This window comes from Cinclus cinclus, chromosome 11 (genome assembly GCF_963662255.1).
Source record: "Cinclus cinclus chromosome 11, bCinCin1.1, whole genome shotgun sequence".
NCBI lineage: Eukaryota > Metazoa > Chordata > Aves > Passeriformes > Cinclidae > Cinclus > Cinclus cinclus.
The window spans coordinates 5,999,252-6,013,215 of NC_085056.1; the positions used below are offsets into that span (position 1 = coordinate 5,999,252).

At 38.7% G+C, this 13,964-nt stretch overlaps 1 protein-coding gene across 1 annotated transcript in view; it reads right to left on the reverse strand.

Annotated features, from left to right (window-relative positions):
• The window catches only part of WWOX (WW domain containing oxidoreductase), a 478,554-nt gene that overhangs the window by 261,092 nt on the left and 203,498 nt on the right, over positions 1 to 13,964 (reverse strand). The gene's annotated exons all lie outside the window — the stretch shown is intronic.

Genomic DNA, 13,964 nt, shown 5'->3' on the forward strand with positions numbered 1-13,964 from the left:
CTCCCAGCCACTTGCATTTCTGTTGATATAAATGACCGTATAATTCCAAACCCAATTATCACTACTTAGCCATTCCATTTTGTAGTTAAAATCCCACAAAATTAAAGTGCATCAATTGTTAATGGTAATAGACCAGACAAGGGATTAAAGATTATTTTAATGTTTATTTCCTGTCAGGAGGTTTTTTTGGCAGGAAGCACTATAGACAAAAGGCTACATTAAGATGAGATTCATACAATGTATTTAAATCTACTAACTTCTAAAAGCCTTATGGTATAATTACTTGTTTAATCTACTAGTTCCCTGAAGATACCACTGGGGGTTTATCAAGCCAACTTTATTATATCTGCTTCATAGAAACCAAAACATTCTCTTTAACTGCAAACAGCAGTCAAGTTTACCATAAGTGCAATTCTAACAACAAACTTCAAAAATGAATGAACTATGCAAAAACATAAGGGGAACCAGATTACTGGCAGGACTTTTTTTAACGTCATCTGCTTGGTTTATCTCCTGTTATTTCTGGCACTATGCATTTGCATACAAAATTTGGTCCTTGTATCCACACTCTGAACAATCACTTTAATACCAGTAAAACTTCATTAATTACAGAACCTTCTTTTTACCTTCCACAAAATGATGTCTTTTACCCATTCTTCAGCGAAGTATTTATGCACATGTGTTTATATGGAGACATCGCTTAGTTTAGAGATTAGTTTGCTGTCTAAAAATGGTTTTTTTTTGTTTTGTCACTAGGCATTGTTAACAAAACTAACACAAGTACTTTACTGCATTAGCACAGAGACTAGAATTCTATAAAACTGTGTGTGAGGGTCGAAGGGTTTGGGGAAGGGCCCTTATAGTTCACTGTTTCAGTGGGCAGCAGGACTGGACTGAATTTTATGTGCTTCAAAAGGTTATTCATCTGTATAAAGTCACAGACAGGTACCCCTAACTTGGGATGAAACAATCAGGTCTGGAGCAATTACAGACTAAATAGGAAAACTGAGAAGGAAATGTTTGTGTTCTTGTGTTCCCTGCCCATCCAGCAATGTCACCCACTCATTCAAAACCTATGAATAACTTATAGAACAGGAACATTACAGTACTTTGTATCCACATTTATTCTTTTTCTCCAGGAAACCCTTGCCCCACATTTACCAAATTACATAACACACTAAAACATGACACAAATAACACAGTGCATAAACCACCTCATATTGGGACAATGACAGATTTGTTTCCGTGTCTGTTTCAAACATTTCCTTAGGGGTACATTCACTGTTTGGCTACAGTTACTTCTCATTATTCCTCCTCTCTCCTCTTTATAGGTGAGGAGGCCAGCAGGGACAGGTCTGTGGCACTGACCCTCCTGTGCTGGCACAAGGAACAGCTCTGCAGCCCAAGAGATTGTTCAGGAGAGCAGTGAAGAAGCTCCTTTCCAAAACCAAGATCACCCAGCAATGGTATCACTAATTTGTGAGCAGTGAGTTAATTACATGCCCAGTGATGCTAATAACTCAAATTCCATCAGACACAGGTATTGAGAAAGAAGCTTCGAACTGTGACCCATGAGCAGCTCATCCTGGAGCCCCAGTTGTTACGGGCATGGTTGGCATAAAGGAGCACAGCAGAACTAAAACTGGAATGTCAGCAGCTCGGGAACTTTTCCCTTGCTTTGCTTGGTATGCACCCCCACAAAAAAAAAAAAAAAAAAGAAAAACACCACACTCACAACCAAGTTCAGAGTCCATATCTCTTCTGAGATTTGTGAGAGCAAGTAGACATGGTACAGAAACCCATTCCATAACCTTTCACCAACATAAAATTTACTGTGAATAAGGCCCGAAAACTATGTGCTCAGCTCTGATTTAAACCTGTGAACACAAACCTCCCAAGAACATTTCCATTCCAATAAATACCTCCCCATGACATGATATGCTAATCATTTGGGTCCTAGGGGACATTAAATACCCTAACCACAAGCAAACTCCACCACAACGCTCGCCACGACAGGATCTGGCCCAAAGTTATTTTATTTAGCAGGTTTAAGGTGCTGTTTAAGTTAAATACACACCAGCCATCCCAGCCTCTCCTCCAAACACTTTTGCTGTGGCGAAGAGCAAAGCAGGTTTGGCTTTTGAGACAGAAAATTCCTCTGTCATTTTCTACTGTATCCAAGACTTTATCAATAAGAATTAATCTAACTCACAAAAACGGGACTTCCTTCAGAACTCTGATGTTCTGTATCTTTTATTTTTAAATTGCAGCATTAATAATGGTCTCAGCAGCAAGTGGAGAAAACGTATGAAATATGTGCCCTCTTTATAGATTTCCTGTTTCTGCAATTTCACTTGAAAAATGGCAGTGCCCTGCCATCCGAAGCTTCCAGTTTGTTTAACTCTGAGCAAAAGACAATTAAACAACTTACAGGATACGGTCATGAACTCAAATTGCACACCAGTGCTCCTTGTTGGGTCAGTTGCCATGATGAGCAGAAGCTTTTTCACTTTGCTACCCCAAGAAAGAGGTGCTGCAAGACCACCAGAGGTTTCCGACCACAGCAATGGCCTCGTGCTGAGAAGAAAATATTTCACAAACGAAAAGAATTTCTGCAGGATTCTTGAGATGCTGAGTTATCACACAGTAGAAGGAAGAGACTCCATGTTTGACATGTGTCTAGAAGGACAGAACATCCTTTTATCATTTTTTCCTAGAAGTCAAGGCATTTTTTTTTGTTTGTTTCCTCAGAGTTTCTTAAAATCCTGCCATTTACTATAAATTATTTTTCCACAATTCCTGCAAGCAAAGTTATATCCTGAACCTATATTTCTTAGGTAATCCTCTTCAACACAGAAGTCTTATGTAAGAAGTGATGTATTAGTATTTTAATAGAGAGTGATATACACTTGAAGAATGGAAGTTCAGGTGACCGACAAAGATAAATTGTGCTTTTCAAATCCTCCTTTTGATAGAAATCATTCTGAAAACAGACTGGCTGAGTTCCATTTGAGAGATGTTCAATCCACTTGTGTTTTTACTCTCAAAGCCGTTCTCAGAGCTGACCCTATTTTCACATTTGTAGGCAACAGACTCGTAGATGTGACCTTCACAGACCAGTATCTGCTCTAGCATTAATGATCCCTTCTACTGTAGGCTGAAATTAGGAAAAAAAACCTAAGCTCCCCAGGATACATCTGAAATATTGTAGTTCTCAGTCTAGCACACTCTCAGGACTATGTGTTATTCTCATCAGTGACAAAAGCACATCATTAGTATCATCTGCTGTAATGGCAGTGCAAGGGAAATCATATTAGTGGTTGCTTAATGGTAATCATGGTAGAATCTTGGCATTAATATGAGGAATATTAATTTTCCAGTACATAAAAGCATAAATGCCACCTACATCTCTATGCAAAGCCTGCTCAAATCAATTGCCAAAACAAAATTCAATTCAAGAATCTTGGTATACCAACATAGACACAGAACTCTGTCTCCATCAACAAGATGAAGAGGAAAACAATATATCTAAGATCCTGTGTCATTTCCTAGTGATTTGTTTGGCTCTTTTTGGTATGCAAAAAAAAAAAAAAAAACCAAAAAAAAACCTACTAGGTCTTTTAATGAATGCAAAAATAGAACAGAGAGAGTATATATAGTGATAAAATAATACCTGGGCAATAGAGCTGAAGTGCAAAAAGGATGATGAAAGAAATTACTAGGGAGCGAATAAAACTTTTAACATTATTATGATATTTTAATCTGATTAATATATGTACTGGAGACTAAAATTTTAACTTTCAGTTTAGCAACATTAGTTTTGTGGACTTCTTATTTCTGACAATACAAGTAAATTATTGCATTTAACCTCATAATCATTGCTACCATTATACTGTGAAATATTACTCAAATGCCAGAACGCATTTCTCAACGCATTGTGTCTCGCTGATCTCCAGATCAAGTTTGCTCAGTGTCTGACTAAAAGAATGTTCTCTGGTTTTGTTTTTGCTTTTCTAACTGCTAGCTCTACAAATTCATTATGGAACCAGAATAAAATCCGATCCATTCTTCCATAGCTGTGTTGCCTTAGTGTCACCAAAGGAAACAAAACACATTTTAGTTACTAAGGTGACCAGTGATTCCACAAAGGACTAAGATACAGTAAGATAAACTCTCCTGGTTTTATGTGGTAATCCTCCTGCCTAGAAGTGTCTATTGAGAGGCCGCATCCAGGAAAAAAGCAGGAAGTAACATAATTTATTCAGCAAGAATACTATGGGGCACAACTGCTGAAAAAAGGCTTTCACACACTCCTCCTGGCTAATTTTCCATTTAAATAAAATTTACCCTTGAATATCAAATATTTATTCCATTTTTCATACTCTTGTCTGTTCCTCTCATATTTATTTACTTTATAAACATTTCAAATTTATTTTTGCTGAGTAAATAAATTAAAATATGAGGAACACTTAAACAGACAAAAGGCTCTGGGAGTTTTGCTACTGGCAAAAAGAGAAATGCTCAGGGATGTAATGAGTCAACTTCCAATGTGGAAATCTGGCAGAATTCCTGCATTTTAGAATCACAGCATGTATGACTTCACTTTAGTGTATGCAGGTTTTTCTTACAAGGCTGATTCTACAGGGTTTATGCAGTTGACTTGCCTTATTTTCTATTGCCAGGCCTCAAACTATTACAAGTTCATCAGTAATAACCCTCTGACAGCTTTCCCACCTCTTTTGTCAGTGAAGTTATAAATACACCAGATTGTCAAAAACAAACAAATTCCTGGGCATCATCCTATTCAAACCACAAATTCATCTAAGTTCAACTCAGTGTATTTTACTCAGCAGAGTAGGTAGTAAAATCATCTTTCAACTCAGAAGACTTTATTTTATAATTCCTTCATATGGGATTCCAGGAAATGTTAAGATGTTAACTATCTGACAGAGTTCATATGGGTGACAAGTAGTTTATTACAGCACAGGTTTTATTCCCTGATTTCAGGGGACATGGACTTCAGATGAAAAGGTGGAATAATTCTTGCCTCAGTGTGTAAAATCAAGACCAATTTAGTAACCCACTCCTCTAATACCGCATGTGCAAAGAAATAATTTAGACTCCTCGTTAATTTGAGTATTGAACTGAAATTCTGCAGCTGCTTTCTGCCAGTCCTGAAAACAGAAATTAATTTCAATGACCAAGGCGAATGGAGTGCTGCTCTGTCAGGTAATTAGTCATCGTCTTTTGCTACTCAGGGTCTATCACTGTGCTAATCCATACATAAACCCCAGTATTCCCCCAGTCACTCACAATCTAAAGAGCTGTTTAACTACCTATTTCTCCCATTCAATCCTACCCCAGATATCAGCTGCAAAATGAGCATTCTTTCATGTTTAGCTTTCTTCCTACTATTTACTGCCAGCAGAATTAATGCAACTGATTTACATTTTCTTTTTTCTGTTTGATCAAGTCTGCTGTTGATTAAGTAGAGCTTAAGGGAAAAAATTATACTCCTGCAGCTTTCCTACTTGACTTGCCAGTTTATTAATGAAAGAAGCAAGGATATTGATGGCCCAGAAACTACAAGTGCAGCAATTAAAGGATATGTCCTTCCAAGCTTCTAATTAAAAAAGAGTTCTTTTGTATTAAAAGATATAGTTTACTGTCATATTTATATCTAATTCTCACTTCTACTGTTTTGCTTTATTTTTTTTTTCTGTTTATTCCTTTTAAACAGAAATCTACTGGGAAAACTTAGATCAGGCAGAATAAAGAAACTTTCCCTGACAACCATTTCTAGAAGCTTTGTTCCCAAACAACAGTCTGAGTGATAAAACATCAAAAAATAACTCCACCCCCAAAATCCTTGCAACAGTGAAATACACACTGACACATACCACTCAGAAGGCAACTGTATAATATTTTTAACCTGTGTAAATTGGCAGTTTGCATATTAACTGCATTCTTTCAATATCAGAACACAAATAGACAAATAAGTGACTCCTGTTTCTGTTTTGTGGTGTCATATAAACAAATTCAGCAGAAGTCTGACAAGCTCTGCTGGCTCAAACTGCATGCACAGATTGACTCTCCAGCACCTATAGAATAAGTGCTAAGGACTCAGTCAGTCAGAATAATGAAATCTCAGGATGGTTTGGCTTGAAAGGGTCCTTAAAGATCATCCAGTCTCACCCCCTGCCATGGGCAGGGACACCTTCCACTGTCCCAGGTTGCTCCAAGTCCCATCCAGCCTGGCTTGGACACTTCCAGGGATCCAGGGGCAGCCACAGCTTCCCTGTCCCAGGGCCTCCCCACCCTCACAGCAAAGAATTTCTTCCCAATACATAATCTAAATTTACTCTCTGTCAGTTTGAAGCACACCCCACATTCAAAACATCCTGCACACAACTCAAAGCACATCTCCATGTGCACACCAGGTACCTCTCCCAGATTTCCACACAGCAACTGCTCCTCTCATTGAGCTACTGGAATCCCTGAGAAATTATATTAAAAATTAAGCACAATATAAAAATCATAACCTAGTATCCCATACAAATAATGACAGGTTCTTAATGCATTGAAAATGACTGTTCTCTGCACTGATGTTCCAGAAAGGAAGAGAAGTAAAACATCTTTCTGCTCCTGGCCTGTGTCCCTCACAGGCCAGAGTGGTGAGAACTGCTGTGATCAGATTAAGCAGGCAATCTTGTGTATGATCAGATTCCCAGAGGGCAGCGATAGCTGTGTATTTAAGGACAGTAAGCTTTTCTTAAAAGAGGCACTAAAGTGAATCACAAAATTTCCCAGAGCTCCCAGCTGGACAAACCAGCAGTAAACAAGAGTGATTCTTCCTTGGGGCTAACAGAGTTAGCAATGCTGCTCTGAGGACAGGTTGTGTCATCCACAATATCACTGCCCACATTTCTCCTTGAGCCATCCTAGACCTGCATCTTTGAGCTTGCCTATTAACCTGGAAAAACCTTGTGAAGGAGGGGGGTGGAATTGTTCTAAGAGACATTTTGTACTGGAAATTTCTCAATCATTTCCAGTTTAAAGGTGACTTCATAGAAATGGTGACCCTCACAAGTACCACTTGAAAGATACAGAAGCTTTAATCTTTTCCAGTGGAATCGGAAGCTCTTATGTCTCCTCTGACCCTTTTTCCCCTCCAGCCTTACACTCTTGGCACCATTAAAAAGTCAGAACCATTAAGTTGGTGTCAAGTGGCTGCGCTATTCATATTCTATTATAGTCAATGACAATTAACAGTGCCATTCAGAAAAGCCAGGTACTGTATTACACAACTGGAAAATTGATCTCATCTGAGGCTCAAAAACCAGCAATGTTCAGACCTCAACTCGCAGGCAAAAAAAATAAATAAATAAATAAAAAAGGGGAAGTACTGCCTGACCTGGGGGCCACACAGCAAAGAGCCACGTGCAAGGTTCAGAAACAGCCTGAAGAAGTGCCCAAATCTCTGTGTGAATATAGGCTCTGATTTTTATCATCAAGCAAAGTGATGCTAGAAAGAAGAGTACAAACTCAACTGAACGCTTGATGATCACCTTCAACGTTGTTATTGCAGGCAAAATGCAACATCTTAGCGCTGCTGACACATCAGAAAACCAGGGGGTGTGTGTCAGCTCCCAGCTCTTTGCAGCACACACCCACAGGCAAGAGCCCAGCACCTGCAGTGAAATCCTCATTTCTAGCACCTGCACTCAACATCTATTTTCATGGATGTTTTTCCTAGAAACAAGAACAGGCACATTTTTCCACTAATGAATTACCGGATGGCTACAAAAGGAGAGAGGGTTAACAAATAACTCTCAGCTTTGGACAGTGAGGCTGTTTCCCTCTGGCAGTGAATCTCAGTGTTAACTACAACCCAGTACAGTAGTTGATTACAGCTGAGCCTATCTGCTATAAAGCACAGGGGGAATTTTACGTAGCAAAACTCAATTAGTTCACATGAGTTTAACTAAAGCACCTGAGCTAAAACCTTGCCACAAAGGATGCACTGTAGAGTCAGGAACAGCACTTGGCACTGTCCCTCCATGCCACGTGCCCGAGGACATTGGCTTTTAGCAGGATCCAAAACCAGAGCAATCAGTAAGCCATTATGTCACTTATATCCCTTAATCAAGTACTCACTAAACCCCAAAGTTATGACATGACCTATCCAGTCCACATCCTGGAGCAGCCTGCAAAATCAGAAGAGTCACTTATTTGGTTCAAGCACGTAACTGGAATACATGGGGAAACAGACGGGAAAAAAATAAAAACAAACCCATAATAACAAATATTCTTGTATTTCAAATGCCAAGCTCCAAAACTCTATAGTTGTACAGATTGATGATTACATGTAATTCTGCCTCAGATTGCTGCTTTCCAGGCCAAAACCAGCGAAGCTCTTCCTGCACCAGGGTCCCTCGGAGATGTCCTGAGCTTCTGCAATGAATTTAGGTGTCTTTGCTTTTCCCCTCCTTTCACTCTAAAGAGAGGTATCTTTATTAAATACTGGAGATTAAGGATTTACACACACAGCTCTGGAGACACACGTTCAAATCCATTCTAGCGGAAAAAGTGCTAGTCCCAAATCCACCTTTGGTTCACCTGGAAGAGAAGAGCTTGTATTCTACCAGATGTTTCACCTGATGCCAAGTTTTCCTGGGGAATCAGGAACAGGCTGAATACAGAAATCATCTTTGTCTGTTCATCATTTTCCTTCACAGAGTACATTAAGAAATTATCAGCTAACTTCAGTTCTCTGGGAAAAAAAATCTCCAATTGGTGCCTTAATGACAAACATAGAATGGGCTCAAAGCCACTATAGTTATACTTAAAAATCAATACTCCTATTGGTCTTATAATTTGTGTCCCAAATATCTGCTTTAAAAGGTTCACAAGCCACAAAACAAAAGCTAGGGAGTTTACAGCTCAGACTTTTGCATTTTTTTTGTACTGTTTCAATATTTGCAAAGCCATGTGAAATGTTCTATAGGAACATTCTCTACCTGACAGTAGGAGTCTATTCCATATTTTATTTCTTTTATTGAGAGGTGGAGTAAAATTCCCCAACTGTTCCCGTGCAATTAAAATTACTTTTATTCATACAGTTACCTCTATGGCCACCATAAGCATTCCACAGTACTAATCCTTTTAGGCCCTGATCCAGCAAAGCACTTTACTGTCTCTTATTCTTAAAATTACAAGTCTCTCCACTGATTTCAATACAGTTATATTAGGGATGAACTTGGCCTACTATAGCAAAAATAATGTTAAAAATACAGTTTAAAAAAACAAGCAAGGAAATGGAAAGCCTAAGAGACTTCAATGTTTCTCTGGTTTAAAGTAAGGCATTACCACTGTGCATTTGAGTACAGTCCAATAGTGAGCTATTTTTGAACAGCTGGGCCAATGCAGGTAACGAGCCTCCCCGTATTAGAGATGCATTGATTTCAGATCTAGATGGTTTCAGTAAGCTCCTTGCACCCAAATGTTACAAGGACAGGGACATTAAAATGTCAATTACATAAATAAATCTGTAAGTATCAACGAATGCCCAAAATGTAATAAACCCCTTCACTCTAAGAGGCTTTGCAGCTGACACACTGTAAAACAATTTTTAAAAAAATCACAATTTGCATATTTATAGCTACATTCATCAGTAGCTCAAATATTTATCACAAATACCAACCCATCACTGTAGGATGTTGTTTTCCTGCTTTGACTGCAGAGACTCCAAACCATGGCTGGACATTTGTCTACAACCAAAGCTTTTTAAACTGTGTTAAATACTCATTGCCTTTGCGTTCTTCTTTCTGCCTTGTTTTTGCTGGTGCAAGAATTTATCTGAGCACGCAATGGACTGGATCAGGAAACTAATCTGACTGAAATATAAACTATAGAAAAGTGCTGACTTTAATGAGGAGGGACGCTCAGGGAAGCAGGAGCCTGAGACCGCTTAAGATAGCGCTGCCCCAAAATAAATGTCCATCAAACTGCACATCCTGAGGCACAGAGCAGCAGCCAGAAGCAGAACCATGGATTTCACCCATTTATCCACATAAGCCATGGGGGGACACTGGGATCAGAGCCACAGATCTGATGGAGGACATGTCTTGAGTGGCTTCAGAGCACAGCTTCTGATCACCATGGAGGGACAACAAAATTTAATTTGCCATGGATGGCTGAATACCCCGAGCAAGACGACTACATAAAAGCATTTTCCAGTAACTTCCAGATTGTCTCTCCAGCCTCCCCAGTTCGCTCTCAATAATATTTTAAAGTGTGTGCTTTACCACCATTTAAAGCAGTGCACATGAGAGATATTGAATACATTAGGTAAATGAATTCCTGTGGACATTATGAAGGGAATAATGCCTTCCTATTTGGGTTATCCTGCACAGCAGGATATAAATAAATAAAACTGGGGGTTTCTTCAGTCAAGGTGCTGCAGCAACCCAAGTGATAGCCACATTACACTTATAAAAGACAACTTTAAGAAAGATCTTAGTGCAATAAAAGTGAGGATTTTTTTTTTCCCCCTTGGCATCCCAGCTTGCCATAGAAATGAGTGAGTTGCTGAATTTCTGCCAAGTATAGATGGTTCAGCATGCTATTAGATTAGTCTGTTTATAGAGAAACAGCCAAAAATAGGAAGCACACAGAAGCTATTAAAGATATTGTCCTGTGAGGGAAATATTTGAATGGTTTTGTTACTGCAACTGGGAAATAAGATATGAGTCAGTATTAATGTGATAAAGAAGTTAATGTCTTCTAAAGCAAACAGTTAGTTTCTTCAGCTTGTTTCTGAGTTGACAATAAAATAAATGTACAGACAATTATGTAGGGTTGGATGAGCCTGCAAGTAAGTGTATCCAGCTTAAAGCTCAGCACTGCCAGTGGGTTAGAATTGAAACTCTGTTATCAAGTAATGATATGCTAACCCCAGGTAGTCTTCATAGAAAATGGATGATTCAAAATGCCACACATCACTGAGCTGGTGGGAGAATGGTCAATAGCGTTTAAGCTATTTCAACCAGTCAAAGAGAATTTCATAGAAAAATTCCTTCACCCTGAGCACTTTACAGTGGATTTCCTAAATTCTTCTCACTTTTGATACAGTCCGATGAAAAATAAAAACACAGTATTTTTATATTGTAAAAATAAAAAGTATATATATAAATATATACTGAAAAATAAAAAGTACAGTATCACACTGTATTTTGTTTTGATTTAATCAGGACAGCAGCAATATTTCATAGTGGATGTTACCAGCAGAGAGAAATTTGTCCCATATGTGACACTGAGCATTTGTTCCTAAACACAGCTACACACAACCCTGATGCCCTGACCTCCTCCTCCTCCCTCCTTTTTTCCACACATTAACAAATCTAGTTCTTTAAGTAATACAATATCTTAAATCTTCTAAGACACATAAACAAGGGAATAGGCTATTATATTGTATTTATAATATTTATATGTGCGAATAGAAGATGTACATACATTTTCTCGAGTAACACACTTCTACAAACCCAGAGACCACACATACCATTCCTTAAGGGCCAATACATTTGACCAGCGAAGAAGAAAAAGTCCAAAGCTGAATGACTTTCCTACCGAGAAATGCCCCTCTGCGGTACCTTGGATTTTTATGGTCAGAGTGCCCTGGGCCAAGCCAAGCACTTTCCCTGATGTTAGGTCACTTTTTAGGACATGAGAAGAGCAGCATCTGAAAATGCACAGGGAAACTTACACCAGTGAATGCAGCAAAACCTTTGCCAGTGTACAGAGACATTTGATTAGCAGGAGCCTCATGAATTCTACACCAGTGGCTCATTTCCAGAGGGAACGGAAAACTGGCCTCGAGTAATTCAGCCCATGTTATGTATATACAAAGATTAGGCACGGTACTTGGAACAGGAAGCAGCTGCAGAAAAATCTGTCAAGGTACCACAATTAAATGTATTTACACTGCAGAGACTGAAAAATGCAGGTGGTATAATGAGACTTACAGCAAAATTTAAGAACTCTGCAATAACTTGCAGCCAGATCGTGGAGCTGGGCTTTTCCCTGGAACACATCTACTCAAAACCAAGTCAAGCTGTTACATCAACAAGCCTACAGACTGCTTTGAGGCCTCAGCTGAAATTTATTTCTGGGATAAGTGTATCTTTCCATTCAGCTCCACAGAAACCAGGCTTGTTTATTATTTCTTGAGCCTAATTTCTTACTTCAGGCAATAGGAAGAATGAGTTACATGTCCCCTGACACCAAACAGATAAGCACAATAGCGTTGCCTTACTGCAGAGGACACTCCAAAACTGGGGGGATGCAAGGCAGTTTCCCCCCTTTGTGAACACAAAGTCCATTTCTAGGATGGGAATCCGGAGCTGGAGAACAAATTTCCATCATCCTTTCAGTGCTGTGGCAATAGGATCCCAGCCTGCAGAGTTTAGAGCATATTCTGCAGTTCCACACATACACATTACTACTTGTGTTTAAAGCATTGCTCTTGTTCAGACAGAACTGTGGAGTCTCTACCAACAAACAAATTCAATTTATCACTTGTTTATGATTATGCATGAGGCATCTGTAGTTTTTCAATGGCATCAGGTAACAGCAGAGCCACAGCAGCTACTCTGTAATGGAAGAGCCACAGAAAACTTCATGTGCCTTAGAGATGTACAGGAGGTTCAAAAACAGAGAAGTTCCTTTTTCAGTAAAGGGACAAAGCAACAGAAAAATCAAGTAATATGGTTCTGCTTGGAATTGAAAGAAGAAAAAGGAGGGAGGTAAGATTTCCTGGCCACATGTTTCAAACCAAATGGATGGGTTTTTTTTAAACAAAGCACCTCACTTGCTTCGTTTCATTTTCAGGCTGTGCTGCCTGAGCAAGACAACGGAAAAGTTTAATCTCTAAAACACGAATGCCGAAAATAAATGCATTAGAAAGTACCAAGCCAAAGCTGTGCTGGTGACACAAATGTGAAAAATGGAATTGAAATAAACTGTGCCAGAAATCTACTTCTAAAAATATGTCTTTACAGTAGTGATATTTATAAATTTGACATACTCTAAAATTTAGCTCACTAAAGATTATTTCTATGCAAATATGCATTTCTCAAACCCCATAAGCATGCGAAAAATCCAAAACACATTTCTTGAAAATCAATTTCTGTGCAGTACAAATGTATCAAGTTAGAGGCAGCATGCTGATAAATATTAAAAAGGTCTACATTGTGCAAAATGAAAACTTATAACAGGACACAGTGGTACCGTGCAGTATGTAGAGGTTCAGAGAGAACATGAAACAGCCCCATGGTTTCAAAAGGACTCTGTGGTCTGACATTAGTCATTTTGGTTCTGATAAAGGATGTTGTAGAAGGTGCTGCCCACATTATGCAAATCACTAACCACTTAATTTCCTCCCCAAGTGGTAAAGCTCAAGCGTTTTCCCTGAACATACACGGCTCATTTTCTTGTAACTCTGTGGGTTTTTTCAATAGCCTGTGTATGCCAGCAAGTAAGAAGACAGCAGTAAGAAACTAAGAGGTTACTCAATGATTCCAAAGGTTATGGGAGTGCTTTTTAGATACAGATCTGAATATAAATTCTAGACATTCACAAAGCATTTTTACTTCTAATAATACCCCATTAGCTGCTTCAATTTTAATATACTTGAAACAGTCTCTCTCTCTCTCTCCCCCCTGCCACCTCATATTCCAAGAATTAAATATAGTTTACTCCTGGGCCATTTCTAGCATGAAATTCTCTTAAAAAGGGAATCTACTCTACTAAAAGTGATATGCAACAAATTATAAGTTATTTTTTACAGCAGCTATTTTTGTGTCTGAAAATATTTCAGGCAGCAATTATTTTGATCTACAAACAATCCAGTTCAACGATCCCTACAAAAGTCTCAGTTCTTTTCTCTTAAAATGTACTCCCTTCTT